Source organism: Anomaloglossus baeobatrachus, chromosome 6, assembly GCF_048569485.1.
Source record: "Anomaloglossus baeobatrachus isolate aAnoBae1 chromosome 6, aAnoBae1.hap1, whole genome shotgun sequence".
In the NCBI taxonomy this organism is placed as follows: domain Eukaryota; kingdom Metazoa; phylum Chordata; class Amphibia; order Anura; family Aromobatidae; genus Anomaloglossus; species Anomaloglossus baeobatrachus.
In genome coordinates this window covers 51,844,694-51,860,366 of record NC_134358.1, presented here as the reverse complement: position 1 = coordinate 51,860,366, position 15,673 = coordinate 51,844,694, and the positions used below count along the sequence as shown (strand labels likewise).

At 45.1% G+C, this 15,673-nt stretch overlaps 1 protein-coding gene across 3 annotated transcripts in view; it reads left to right on the top strand.

Annotated features, from left to right (window-relative positions):
* The first annotated feature begins 13,767 nt into the window (after positions 1 to 13,767).
* The window catches only part of DSCC1 (DNA replication and sister chromatid cohesion 1), a 115,286-nt gene continuing 113,380 nt past the window's right edge, over positions 13,768 to 15,673 (top strand). For 2 of the 3 annotated variants that reach the window (XM_075352924.1, XM_075352922.1), the window contains exon 1: positions 13,768 to 13,900. The gene's annotated coding sequence lies outside the window, so the exon portion shown is untranslated. The remainder of the gene's footprint in view (positions 13,901 to 15,673) is intronic. The other variant, XM_075352923.1, reaches the window with a different exon arrangement.

Genomic DNA, 15,673 nt, shown 5'->3' with positions numbered 1-15,673 from the left:
GCGGCAGGCTGTCAATGATCAGCCCTGTCGGCGCATGCGTCTGATACACGTTTTGCATGGTGGAGGAGGGGCGGTTCGGACGGATGCCTCGACGGGATCACTAAACGTAAGACAAAACGCAGTGTGAAAGTAGCCTAAGGCCCTGTCACACACAGAGATAAATCTTTGGCAGATCTGTGGTTGCAGTGAAATTGTGGACAATCAGTGCCAGGTTTGTGGCTGTGTACAAATGGAACAATATGTCCATGATTTCACTGCAACCAGAGATCTGCCAAAGATTTATCTCTGTGTGTAAAGTGGCCTTAGGCTGGTTTCACATCAGCGTTTTTTTGCCTAACGGCAAAGAAATGAAGAACGCATCATGCCGGATCCGTTTTATTTATAGTGGACCGCATGCAACCGCAAGTAACCGGACCGTTATTTTACCAGATATGTCTACCAGATCCGGCATAAAACCGGCCCGTTGACTTGCGGTTGCATGCGTTTGACTGCTGTTTTTTGACAAATTTTGGCGGATCTGTTTTTTTTTCTTACACCCCCCACAAAGGTATATGTACATTGTTTGACTGTTCTCTGGACCCCATTTGTTGACATGAACACGTGACTTCCGGAGGTTGACATGGTAGCACAGGTTCATGTGATGACGCCTTGGCTAACATGAGTCACTTCCTCTCAATGCCGGAATACAGCCGGCATTGAAAGTAAAGCAGCAGATCTGCAGTTCTCAGCTCTGTAGCTGTGATCTGGAGATATGGCAGGGCGATCAGATTGCTGATCGCTATAGCCCCCTAGGGGGACTAGTAAAATAAAAAAAAAAGTAAAAAAAAAAAAAGTTTAAAAAATGTAAAAAAAATAAAAAAAATAAAAGTTCAAATCACCCCCCTTTCTCCACATTGAAAATTAAAGGGTTAAAAAAATAAAAAATACATACATATTTGGTATTGTTGCGTTCAGAAATGCCCGATCTATCAAAATATAAAATCAATTAATCTGATTGGTAAACGGCGTAGCAGCAAAAAAATTCCAAACACCAAAATTACATTTTTGGTCGCCGCAAATTTTGCGCAAAATGCAATAACAGGCGATCAAAACGTAGCATCTGCGCAAAAATAATACCATTAAAAACGTCAGCTAGAGACACAAAAAATAAGACGTCACTGAGCCATAGATCCAGAAAAATGAGAACGCTACGGGTTTCGGTAAATGGCGCAAAATGTGCACCACTTTTTTTGGACAAACTTGTGAAATTTTTTTAACCCCTTAGATACAAGTAATTCTATTCATGTTTGGTGTCTACAAACTCGCACTGACCTGAGGCATCACACCCACACATCAGTTTTACCATATAGTGAACACGGTGAATAAAACATCTCAAAAACTATTGTGCCATCACACTTTTTTTTCAATTTTTCCGCACTTAGAATTTTTTTACCGTTTTCCAGTACACTATATGGTAAAACTTATGATTTCATTAAAAACTACAACTTGTTCCACAAAAAACAAGCCCTCATATGGCAAGATTGACAGAAAAATAAAAAAGTTACGGCTCTCGGAAGAAAGAGAGGAAAAAAAAACAAACGGAAAAACGCAAAATGCCAGGGGGCTGAAGGGGTTAAAGCAGGTAGAAATTTGTATAAGTTAAATATACTCAATATTTTGAAGATTTGGGGTGCCAAACTTGGGGTGATTACTGGCTCCTGGGCTGGGAGGTCAGCAGCTGTGAAGGTATAAAGAAAGTACATTAGAACAAAAAAAAAATAAAGAGGGCCATTATAAAAGCACAGTGTGACAAAACGTACATCTGGTCAAAGCTCTGGGGTGTTCAGGCGATTCTGAGACAATGTGGGGTGTTCAGGCGATTCTGAGACAATGTGGGGTGTTCAGGCGATTCTGAGACAATGTGGGGTATTCAGGCGATTCTGAGGCAATGTGGGGTGTTCAGGCGATTCTGAGACAATGTGGGGTGTTCAGGCGATTCTGAGACAATGTGGGGTGTTCAGGCGATTCTGAGACAATGTGGGGTGTTCAGGCGATTCTGAGACAATGTGGGGTATTCAGGCGATTCTGAGGCAATGTGGGGTGTTCAGGCGATTCTGAGACAATGTGGGGTGTTCAGGCGATTCTGAGACAATGTGGGGTGTTCAGGCGATTCTGAGACAATGTGGGGTGTTCAGGCGATTCTGAGACAATGTGGGGTGTTCAGGCGATTCTGAGGCAATGTGGGGTGTTCAGGCGATTCTGAGACAATGTGGGGTATTCAGGCGATTCTGAGACAATGTGGGGTGTTCAGGCGATTCTGAGACAATGTGGGGTGTTCAGGCGATTCTGAGGCAATGTGGGGTGTTCAGGCGATTCTGAGACAATGTGGGGTGTTCAGGCGATTCTGAGACAATGTGGGGTGTTCAGGCGATTCTGAGACAATGTGGGGTGTTCAGGCGATTCTGAGACAATGTGGGGTGTTCAGGCAATTCTGAGACAATGTGGGGTGTTCAGGCGATTCTGAGACAACGTGGGGTGTTCAGGCGATTCTGAGACAACGTGGGGTGTTCAGGCGATTCTGAGACAATGTGAGGTGTTCAGGCGATTCTGAGACAATGTGGGGTGTTCAGGCGATTCTGAGACAATGTGGGGTGTTCAGGCGATTCTGAGACAATGTGGGGTGTTCAGGCGATTCTGAGACAATGTGAGGTGTTCAGGCGATTCTGAGACAATGTGGGGTGTTCAGGCGATTCTGAGACAATGTGGGGTGTTCAGGCGATTCTGAGACAATGTGGGGTGTTCAGGCGATTCTGAGACAATGTGGGGTGTTCAGGCGATTCTGAGACAATGTGGGGTGTTCAGGCGATTCTGAGACAATGTGGGGTGTTCAGGCGATTCTGAGACAATGTGAGGTGTCCAGGCGATTCTGAGACAATGTGGGGTGTTCAGGCGATTCTGAGACAATGTGGGGTGTTCAGGCGATTCTGAGACAATGTGGGGTGTTCAGGCGATTCTGAGACAATGTGAGGTGTTCAGGCGATTCTGAGACAATGTGAGGTGTTCAGGCGATTCTGAGACAATGTGGGGTGTTCAGGCGATTCTGAGACAATGTGAGGTGTTCAGGCGATTCTGAGACAATGTGGGGTGTTCAGGCGATTCTGAGACAATGTGGGGTGTTCAGGCGATTCTGAGACAATGTGGGGTGTTCAGGCGATTCTGAGACAATGTGGGGTGTTCAGGCGATTCTGAGACAATGTGGGGTGTTCAGGCGATTCTGAGACAATGTGGGGTGTTCAGGCGATTCTGAGACAATGTGGGGTGTTCAGGCGATTCTGAGACAATGTGGGGTGTTCAGGCGATTCTGAGACAATGTGGGGTGTTCAGGCGATTCTGAGACAATGTGGGGTGTTCAGGCGATTCTGAGACAATGTGGGGTGTTCAGGCGATTCTGAGACAATGTGAGGTGTTCAGGCGATTCTGAGACAATGTGGGGTGTTCAGGCGATTCTGAGACAATGTGAGGTGTTCAGGCGATTCTGAGACAATGTGGGGTGTTCAGGCGATTCTGAGACAATGTGGGGTGTTCAGGCGATTCTGAGACAATGTGGGGTGTTCAGGCGATTCTGAGACAATGTGGGGTGTTCAGGCAATTCTGAGACAATGTGGGGTGTTCAGGCGATTCTGAGACAATGTGGGGTGTTCAGGCGATTCTGAGACAATGTGGGGTGTTCAGGCGATTCTGAGACAATGTGGGGTGTTCAGGCGATTCTGAGACAATGTGGGGTGTTCAGGCGATTCTGAGACAATGTGGGGTGTTCAGGCGATTCTGAGACAATGTGGGGTGTTCAGGCGATTCTGAGACAATGTGGGGTGTTCAGGCGATTCTGAGACAATGTGGGGTGTTCAGGCGATTCTGAGACAATGTGGGGTGTTCAGGCGATTCTGAGACAATGTGGGGTGTTCAGGCGATTCTGAGACAACGTGGGGTGTTCAGGCGATTCTGAGACAACGTGGGGTGTTCAGGCGATTCTGAGACAATGTGAGGTGTTCAGGCGATTCTGAGACAATGTGGGGTGTTCAGGCGATTCTGAGACAATGTGGGGTGTTCAGGCGATTCTGAGACAATGTGAGGTGTTCAGGCGATTCTGAGACAATGTGGGGTGTTCAGGCGATTCTGAGACAATGTGGGGTGTTCAGGCGATTCTGAGACAATGTGGGGTGTTCAGGCGATTCTGAGACAATGTGGGGTGTTCAGGCGATTCTGAGACAATGTGAGGTGTTCAGGCGATTCTGAGACAATGTGGGGTGTTCAGGCGATTCTGAGACAATGTGAGGTGTTCAGGCGATTCTGAGACAATGTGGGGTGTTCAGGCGATTCTGAGACAATGTGGGGTGTTCAGGCGATTCTGAGACAATGTGGGGTGTTCAGGCGATTCTGAGACAATGTGGGGTGTTCAGGCGATTCTGAGACAATGTGGGGTGTTCAGGCGATTCTGAGACAATGTGGGGTGTTCAGGCGATTCTGAGACAATGTGGGGTGTTCAGGCGATTCTGAGACAATGTGGGGTGTTCAGGCGATTCTGAGACAATGTGGGGTGTTCAGGCGATTCTGAGACAATGTGGGGTGTTCCTTGATATACATACCTCAAGATAACTTTGTTTTCCTACTTTCTGGGCATGCTCAGTACTGGAAACCAGATCCTGCAAATCAGATGCGGTGACTTGCGGTACAAAACGGATCCGGCGCTTATTGAAAAGCATTGTAGAGTGCGCCGCAATGTACCAGATCCGGTGAGATGCAGTATTTTATCTTTATACAAAAGCGCAACATGTTCCGTTTTTGTATCAAGATAAAATACCGCAAATTACCGGATCCGATCAGTAATGCATGCAACCGCATGCAAACGCATCTTACCGCAAGCCCATTGAAAATGCATTGAGCACACAACGGATCCGGCAAGAGGCAAAAAACGCTGATGTGAAACCAGCCTTAGGCCAGTTTCACATTTGCGTTGTTTTGACGCAAACGGAATCCGTTACTAATGTATTACAGTTCATTTATTTACAGTGTAACAGCGACACCATGTGGACACATGCGGGTAGCGCATGAAGCTTGCTGTCGCGCTACCACTGTAAAAAAAATTTACTGTACTACATTAGTAACGTGTTGTGAATGTCAGTTATGCTTTGGCTGCTGTGAGGCTCCCTCTTGTGGCCAGGAATGGTTTGGTTAGAGACCAGGTGTGTTGAGCAATGGGCGTTTCCATTGCTAACTCTCTGCCTATTTAAACCCTGGTCTAATAGCAGGCTATGCCGGATGTCAGTTGTTCTTTGTTCACCAGCCTGCTTCATCCTGCTCCACACCACATCTACCTCAGATAAGTGCTTGGCTCTTTATTTGTTGTTTGATTCTTTTGTTCTTATCTGAGTTTGTCAGTTGCGGTGGTTGTCTTCAGTTTATTTGCATGCAGGGATCTTCCCTCTCAGTTGCTTAGCTGGGAAGCTCCCTGCAGCTACGTTTGGAGTATTGCTCCTATTAGTCCACGTGTTTGTTGCTTCTTGAATTTGTAATGATTCCTGCTTTCTGTTCATTGGTATGACAAGAGCGCCTGGTATAGGACGGAGTTCAGATCTAGCGATCTGAGGGCTTTTTGTACTATCAGGTTTTTGGATTTTTGCAAGGTTTTTCTCTGGCCACCATCAGTCCCTTTCCTGTCCTGTCCTATTTAGTCAGTAGGGCCTCACCTTTTGCTAATCCTATCATCTATCTGTGTATTGTGTTTTCCTATATTACCACGGTCTTTGAATGTGGGGGGCTTGCTATTCTTTATCTATTTTCTGAGGCAGAGAGTTATTCATCTTTCCTTCCTTTAGGATAGCTAGTTCTCCGGCTGGGTTCGCGGTGCCCAGGATGTTAGTTCACCCCTCGGCTACTTCTAGTGTTGATGGTTAGTAAGGGGATGGTGGCCAGATTAGTTGCCAATGCTCTTGTCACCTTTTACCAATGATTTGTGGTGGTCTTCCATAGTTCCTGATCATAACAGTAACGGATTCCGTTCGCGTCAAAACAACACAAATGTGAAACCGGCCTTATTCATTCCTAAAAAAAAATAAATGGAGAAGTGGCCACTAGGTGGCAGAAGAGCTGCGTCAAAGTTTAAACTTCTCAGAATTGCTGTGATGAGAACAGTATACTGTGTATACATGCACAAATGAAACCCTCAGAATTTCCACAGCAGCCCTGAGAGGAGTTGGTTCTAATAAGTGCAGAGTAGGTCTGTGCAACAATATAATAGAATCTAATGTAGAAATCATTTATGAGAGTCGTACATTAATCCCAAAAATCACAAATAGTCAAATACAACGAATCTGAATAAGTTCCAATTACCAGACCTGCTAAAATTCCTGGCATACCAGTGTAATGCGGGCGTCACACGAGACGATCTATCGTGCAATCGCACGAGCGATCGTACCCGCCCCCGTCATTTGTGCGTCACGGGCAAATCGCTGTCCGTGTCGCACAAAGACGTTAACCCTGTCACACGCACTTACCTGCTGAGCGACCTCGCTGTGGGCGGAGACCATCCTCTTCCTGAAGGGGGTGGGACGTTCGGCGTCACAGCGACGTCACACAGCGGCCGGCCAATAGAAGCAGAGGGGCGGAGATGAGTGGGACGTAAACATCCCGCCCACCTCCTTCCTTCCGCATTGCCGGCGGGAGCCGCGGGACACAGGTAAGCTGTGTTGAATGTTCCCGGGGTGTCACACGGAGCGATGTGTGCTACCCCGGGTACGATGAACAACCGGCGCCATTAAAATTAAAAGATTTTTTTAAATTAAACGACGATTACACGACTCCCGATTTGTGAACGAGTCAGCGTCGCTCAGAGGTGTCACACAAGACAACGTTGCAAGCGATGCCGGATGTGTGTCACGAAAACCATGACCCCGACGATGCATCGCATGATAGATCGTCTCGTGTGACGCCCGCATAAGGAGACGTATAAGCCATGCACTGCTCCTTGTGTAAATTAAATAAGCAAATTGCCTCTTTCCGAGAGAAAGACAACTTGAACTTTAGCGCAACCTATTGGAAGTATCAATCCTAAAAGTCAATATCGACCCTTTAATAAGCCTCTTCCTCAATTCTGAAGAAGTAATTTAATATATAAAGCTGAAAGTGTGTGTGTGTGTGTGTGTGTGTGTGTGTGTGTGTGTGTGTGTGTGTGTGTGTGTGTGTGTGTGTGTGTGTGTGTGTGTGCGCGCGTGTGTGTCCGGGATTGGCATCTGCACCGTCGCAGCTACAGCCACAAAATTTTGCACACTCACACTTCTGGACCCCAAGAGCGTCATAGGCTATGTTTTAAGGGGAAATTTTAACCCCGCGCTTTACATTTATTCACCAAAAAACCTGCCTCCATTAATGCGAATGGAGCTGGGAGCCACAGTGCAGCCAGAACTTCAGAAGAATGCGCAGCCACGCCCTTATATGGAATGTTGGCGTGTCACAATGCAGCCAGGGAAAGAGGCAGACACAGACAGGGAAAAAGGCAGACACAGACAGGGTAAGAGACAGACATAGACAGGGTAAGAGACAGACACAAAGAGACAGACACAGACAAAGAGACAGACTGACAGGGAAAGAGAGGGAAAGAGAGACAGGTTAAGAGACAGACACAGACAAAGAGACAGAGACAGACACAGGGAAACAGACAGACAGGGAAAGAGAGGGAAAGAGACAGACAGGTAAAGAGACAGACAAAGACAGGTAAAGAGACAGACAAAGAGACAGACACAGGGAAAGAGACAGAGGGAGAGAGACAGACAGGGAAAGAGAGGGAAAGAGACCGACAGGGAAAGAGAGGGAAAGAGACAGACAGGGAAAGTGACAGAGATAGATAGACAGACAGGGAAAAAGATTGAGACAGACGGAGAAAGAGATATAGACAGTCAGAGACAGACAGGGAAAGAGACAGACAGACAAAGATATAGAGAGACAGAGAGATATATACAGAGGGGGAGACAGACAGAGAATGGGAGAGAAACAGAGAGACAGTTACTATCCCGGGCGTTAATACATCCTATTTATACATTCTATCCCGGGAATGCTAATACATTCTATTTTGTTAACAACAGCTATTAACCCGGGCGAAGCGGGTAGTACAGCTAATATATATATATATATATATATAATAAAGATGGAGCGATATGCAATGGTGTATTGCTGGGTACGACCAGCAGATGGCAGCAGCTGCACGCACTTGACACATGGAATCCTAAGGCGCTCATATTTCCACCAAAAAGCTCCAAATGATTAAATCCTATAGTCATGGAGATGCAAAACAACAGAGGAAGCAGCATGATAAGAGCGCAACATAATTCCCCCCCCCCTTATGTACAGCACTATACATAACATAGCACAATACATAATGGAACATGGGTGAAATTAAAGAGGTTTTCCTACAAATAAAATTCATTTTAATCAATAGATAATAATAATAATAATTTCCACAATTGGATGTGTTTAAAAAAAATGTTCCTGTGCTGAGATAATCTTATATATGTGTCCCTGTTATATACTGTGTAATGGCCGTGTCTGACCGTACAGAGACATGGTCTGATCATACCACATCTCCTGGGCCGGGGAGGAAGTAAAAAAGTATTCAGACATGACAGCATGGGATTATAGATGATTCTTTCTGTGAGGTAACACATTTCTCTGCCTGTTTATAAAAATATTTTACCTCAAGGAAAAAAATAATTTGTGATCCTGTGCTGTAATGTCTGTTTTTTGAGGTAAAATATTTTTATAAACAGGCAGAGAAATGTGTTACCTCACAGAAAGAATCAGCTGAGATCCTGTGCTGTAATGTCTGTATACTTTTTTCCTTCCTCCCCAGCCCTGGAGCTGTGGTGTGATCAGACCACGTCCGTGTACAGTTAGAAACATTCATTACAAAAACTGGAGGGGAAATGGGGGGGTGTCTTATAAGCCAAATGTAGCTTACCGGGAGGAGCGCGGAGGTGGTGGAGTGGGGTCACAGGAGGAGGAGTGTATTGTGGCTCGGGGCAGGCACCATTGATCTCCCAGCGACTGACGCAATGGACTTCAGGAAAATAGTGCTGGAGGTGGCATATGCGCAGATTGAGATCTCGTCTCTCTGATATCTGCATTCTGCGCCATTTTCCTAAAGTCCATCACGCCCGTCTTCAGGAGATCAATGGCACCTGCATCGTACCACCATGACTCCCCTTCCTCCCAGCATTGTCCCACTCATGCCGCCACTGGCTTTCTGTGGCCCAGTGCCACCCTGGTAAGCTACATTCGGCCTATACAACGGACCATAAGACTGCAAGACAGACTCCCATTTTATCATTAAAAAAATAGCGTCTTATGTGGGGGCTCATACTGTACATAGGGGGCTATGTGGGCTCATAATGTACATAGGGGCTATGTGGGGGCTCATACTGTATATAGGGGGCTATGTGGGCTCATAATGTACATAGGGGCTATGTGGGGGCTCATACTGTATAAATGGGCTATGTGGGGGCTCATACTGTGTATAGGGGGTTTTGTGGGGGCTCATAAAGTATATAGGGGGCTATGTGGGCTCATTATGTATATATGGGCTATGTGGGGGCTCATACTGTATATATGGGCTATGTTGAGGCTCATACTGTATATATGGGCTATGTGGGGGCTCATATTGTATATAGGGGGCTTTCTGGGGGCTCATAATGTATATAGGGGCTATGTGGGATATCATACTGTATATAGGGGACTAATACTGTATTTAGAGAGCTATGTGAGGACTCACACTGTATATAGAGGGCAATGTGAGGGCTCACACTATATATACTGTAGCGGACTATGTGGGGGCTCATACTGTATATAGGGGAGCTATGTATATAAATGTAAAAATAAATCATTGGAAAAAATGGATTAGGGTCCGCCGTATTTTGATACCCACATAAAGCAAACAGCTGAAGTAAGCAGCCCCCAGCTGTGTGCACTATCTTGGCTGTGAATCAAATTACCAAATAGATAATTTAAAAAAAAAAATGGCGTGTAGTCCCCCCAATTTTGATACCCAGCCAAGATAAAGCAGACAGCTGGGGGCTGGTAGTCTCAGGCTGGGAAGGTCCATGGTTATTGGACCCTCCACAGCCTAAAAACAGCAGGCTGCAGCCACCTCAGTAGATGGATCCAATCCTGGTGCTTTCTCGGCTTATCCCTATTGCCCTGGAGCAGTGGCATTTGGGATAATATATGATGGGTTAAGAACAGCTGTGATTTGTCAAAAAAAAAATCACAGCTGCCACGGATTAGTGTAAGTAAAGAAAACATAATTATTTAAGTAAAAAGGAATAAACCAAAACAAACAAAAAAATATTTTATTTCTAAAACAAAAAAAATCCCCTCTCCCTTCAATTTATAACCCGAAATCACCCCTGCAGATCTGGCGTAATCCACAGACACGACATCCCATAACGATCCTGGCTTTGCTACATCCTAGGGTGGCAGCGAGCAGTCACATTAGAAAACAGGACCAAGCATTGTGGTCACGGGGACATACTGACGGAGCCGCAGCTGTGAGAGTGGTGACGAAAGTGAGTTCACCTGAGGTCACAACTGGCTCTTCCCTCGGTACCCCAGCTGTGACCTCAAGCGATCTCAATGAACTCGTTGAACTCATTGAACTCACCTGAGGTGAACTCAATGAACTGAATGCTGGATTTCCGGCTTAGGCTATGTGCATACCTTGAGTATTTGGGTATAGAAAATCTGCATCTCCTGGCAGAAAAATGCACCAAAAACGTGATGCAGTTTTAAGGCAGGTTTCCTCCAGGAGATGGAAATTTGATGCAGAAATGTGTTGCAAAAATTTGCATCTCCTGGCATAAAAATGCATCAAAACTTAATTGCATCGCATCGAGATGCAGATTTTCTGCAGCCAAATACTCAATGTGTGCACGTAGAATAAGCCGGTAATCCGACATTGAGTTCACCTCAGGTGAGTTCACAGAGTTCCCCTGAGGTGAGTTCACTGAGTTCTCTTCAGGTCACAGCTGGGGTACCGTGGGAAGAGTCAGCTGGCTCCATCAGTGTGTCCATGATGCCGTGATGGTTGGTCATGTTTTCTAATGTGACTGCAGACAGCGACCTCATATGTAGCAGAGCCGGGATCATCTTGGGACGTTGTGGCGTGTATTACGTTGGACCTGCAGGGGTGTTTTGGGGATTAATAAATTAGAAAAAGAGAATGTTGGTTTTTTTTGCTTTTTTAAATAAAGGATTTTTCTTTTTGTTTTATGCCCAATACCATGGGCCTCCTCAGCCTGATAATACCAGCCCCCAGCAGTCTGCTTTATTTTGGCTGGATATCAAAACTGGGGGGACCGTACGCTGTTTTTAAAAATAATTTATTTAAAAAATGTAAAAAAGCTGCATGCAGCCCTTTGTCTTTTAATACACATCCAAGAAAATGCACACAACTGGGGGCTGCACCCTCCAGCTGTCTGCTTTATCTGTGCTTCGTATCAAAATATGGGGACCCTTCGACATTTTTTCCAATAATTATTTATTTATTTTGACATTTCGGGGACCCAGACAGCTGTGTGAGGGCAACCACCAACATACTTCAGCACAACAGAAAGGGGAGACAGCATACTGTGTATAGGGCAGCTGTGGGGACATCATACTGTGTATAGGGAGCTGTAGTGACATTAAACTGTGTATAGGGGATCTGTGGGCCCATCATACTGTGTATAGGGGAGCTGGGGGTCTATCATACTGTGTGTAGGGGAGCTGTATGCCTAGTATACTGTGTACACGGGATCTGTGGGCCCATCATACTGTGTATAGTGGAGCTGGGGGTCTATCATACTGTGTATAGGGGAGCTGTATGCCTAGTATACTGTATACAGGGGATCTGTGGGCCCATCATACTGTGTATACAGAGCTGTGGGGACATCATTCTGTGTATAGGCAGCTTTGAGCCCATCATACTGTGCATAGGGAGTTGTGGACTATCACACTGTGTATAGAGGAGCTGTGGGGCCATCATACTGTGTATAGGGGAGCAGTGGGGCCATCATACTGTGTATAGGGCAGCTGTGGGGACATCATACTGTGTATAGGGCAGCTGTGGGGACATCATACTGTGTATAGGGGAGCAGTGGGGCCATCATACTGTGTATAGGGAAGCTGTGGGGACATCATACTGTGTATAGGGCAGCTGTGGGGACATCATACTGTGTATAGGGCAGCTGTGGGGACATCCTACTGTGTATAGGGCAGCTGTGGGGACATCATACTGTGTATAGGGGAGCAGTGGGCCCATCATACTGTTTATAGGGCAGCTGTGGGGACATCATACTGTGTATAGGGGAGCAGTGGGCCCATCATACTGTTTATAGGGCAGCTGTGGGGACATCATACTGTGTATAGGGCAGCTGTGGGGACATCATACTGTGTATAGGGGAGCAGTGGGCCCATCATACTGTGTATAGGGGAGCCATGGGCCCATCATACTGTGTATAGGGCAGCTGTGGGGACATCATACTGTGTATAGGGCAGCTGTGGGGACATCATACTGTGTATAGGGGAGCAGTGGGCCATCATACTGTGTATAGGGGAGCAGTGGGCCCATCATACTGTGTATAGGGGAGCAGTGGGCCCATTATACTGTGTATAGGGCAGCTGTGGGGACATCATACTGTGTATAGGGCAGCTGTGGGGACATCATACTGTGTATAGGGGAGCAGTGGGCCATCATACTGTGTATAGGGGAGCAGTGGGCCCATCGTACTGTGTATAGGGCAGCTGTGGGGACATCATACTGTGTATAGGGCAGCTGTGGGGACATCATACTGTGTATAGGGGAGCAGTGGGCCATCATACTGTGTATAGGGGAGCAGTGGGCCCATCATACTGTGTATAGGGGAGCCATGGGCCCATCATACTGTGTATAGGGCAGCTGTGGGGACATCATACTGTGTATAGGGCAGCTGTGGGGACATCATACTGTGTATAGGGGAGCAGTGGGCCATCATACTGTGTATAGGGGAGCAGTGGGCCCATCATACTGTGTATAGGGGAGCAGTGGGCCCATCATACTGTGTATAGGGGAGCCATGGGCCCATCATACTGTGTATAGGGCAGCTGTTGGGACATCATACTGTCTATATGGGAGCAGTGAGTTGTGTATAGGGAGCAGTGGGCAATCATACTGTGTATAGGGCAGCTGTGGGGGCCATCATACTGTGTATAGGGGAGCAGTGGGCCATCATACTGTGTATAGGGGAGCAGTGGGCCATCATACTGTGTATAGGGCAGCTGTGGGGGCCATCATACTGTGTATAGGGGAGCAGTGTTGGTATTATACAGTCTATAAAGATACAAAAAAATCAAAACCAGAGTGGCCACAATGAACTTAGAGCTGGCCCTGGCCCCTGATGACCTCATGGAGGGGCTAATCAGATCCACCAGACAGCCACTTTCCCTTTTTTACTGACTCATGAATAGTGTGTCAGTAAAATTGTTTACTTCTGCAGCACTATTGGCTTCCTTATACAGTATAAGTAAATCTGCCCCCACTACAATAATTTAAAACCTGATTGTGATCTCTCAGTTGTATTCATAATACAACTGAGAGATCACACAGTGTGTGATGATCTCTAAGAAACGTGAAAAGAAAAAACAGACCAGGAGGCTTCAAGAAAATGGCGCCGGTGTGCGACATATGAGTAACCTGTGCCTTTTCAATCTAGAATTAGGGCGGAACTGAACGTCATCCCGGCGAGAAAGTAGAATGAAGTGACAGCGCGGTGTTGAAGGTATATACCGTATTCAGGACGAGCCGCCGAAAAGTGATGTGAGGCCGAAAACCGGAGAGAACACGACCCCGCTCTAGTGTCCGGTGTGTACTGCTCTGCGCTGTCCTTCACTGCCGCAGCGTTAGTACTCCGCGTTGACCATAGCAACCAATAAGTTTTGTTCTAACTGGTTCCTCGAAAATGAAAGCTGTAATTTGATTGGTTGCTATGGGAAACTGCGGATATATATATATATAGATGTATGTATATAGATAGATGTGTATATATATAGATAGATAGTGTATATAGATAGATGTGTTTATAGATAGATAGATGTGTATATAGATAGATGTGTATATAGATAGATAGATGTGTATATAGATAGATAGATGTGTATATATAGATAGATGTGTATATATAGATAGATATGTGTATAGATAGATAGATGTGTGTATATAGATAGATAGATGTGTGTAGATAGATAGATAGATGTGTGTATATAGATAGATAGATAGATGTGTGTGTATATAGATAGATAGATGTGTGTGTATATAGATAGATAGATGTGTGTGTATATAGATAGATAGATGTGTGTGTATATAGATAGATAGATGTGTGTGTATATAGATAGATAGATGTGTGTGTATATAGATAGATAGATGTGTGTGTATATAGATAGATAGATATATGTGTGTATATAGATAGATAGATATATATATTATGGCCTGTTGTGTGCATGGGGTGTACAAGCCAGGGGTTCCCTTATGTCTGACTACTTTTCCCATTTGGTTAGCTTCAGTTGTCAGATGCAACTTTCCTCCCTGCAGTTATTGTGACCCGCTCGCAGTTTGGTTACCCAGGCGCCCCAGTCTAAAATGTGACTGTGACAACTTTTCAGGACTGGATGACGTGCTACACACTTAAAACGACCGCCAACGTTCCCTGTTTGTGGCAGTTGATAGTGTTTTGTTTTTTGTTACTTTATTTTGTAATTTAAGTAGACAATCCCTTTAAGTCGCTGTATTGTGCACAGGGCTGTGGAGTCGGTAAGCCAAACCTTCGACTCCGACTCCGACTCCTCAAATTCTCTTGCACCGACTCCGACTCCGGCTCCGACTCCGACTCCTACATATATTGCTTATAGTTAGGTGAAAAATTTATTGTAGTACATGAATATGTGTATGTGAACATCAGACATTTAATAATTTTTATGATACAATAATCAAGATATTTGGATAGAACATAAAATATATTTATTGGAATACAACTTTAGAACACAAAAAACTGTAATAAATTGTAAATATGTAATACACTATGTAATATACAGTAGATTACATATATATCTTGTGTGTGTGTATATACACTGTATATATATATATATATTATATATATTACATATTTACAATTTATTAGTTTTTTTGTGTTCTAAAGTTGTATTCCAATAAATATTTTATGTTCTATCCAAATATCTTGATTATTGTATCATAAAAACAATTAAATGTCTGATGTTCACATTGTACTACAATAAATTTTTCACTTAAATATAAGCATTATACTAAATGTTGTTATTTAGTAAAATATTCAGCACATTCTGCATTGCACTCCTGTCCCCAATTTATTATATATTTTAGGAGTCGGAGTCGGTGCATTTTATACCGACTCCGACTCCGACTCCACCAAAATGAGCTCCGACTCCGACTCCGACTCCACGACTCCGACTCCGACTCCACAGCCCTGATTGTGCAGGCGGGTTAGTTACGGAGCTGTGTAATTGGTTCCGCTATAGGTGTCTGTTGCCGCTATAGAGCGGGTGTGGGGCTGAGTGCGGTTTATACTGAACAAAAACATAAACACAGCACTTTTGTTTTTCTGCCATT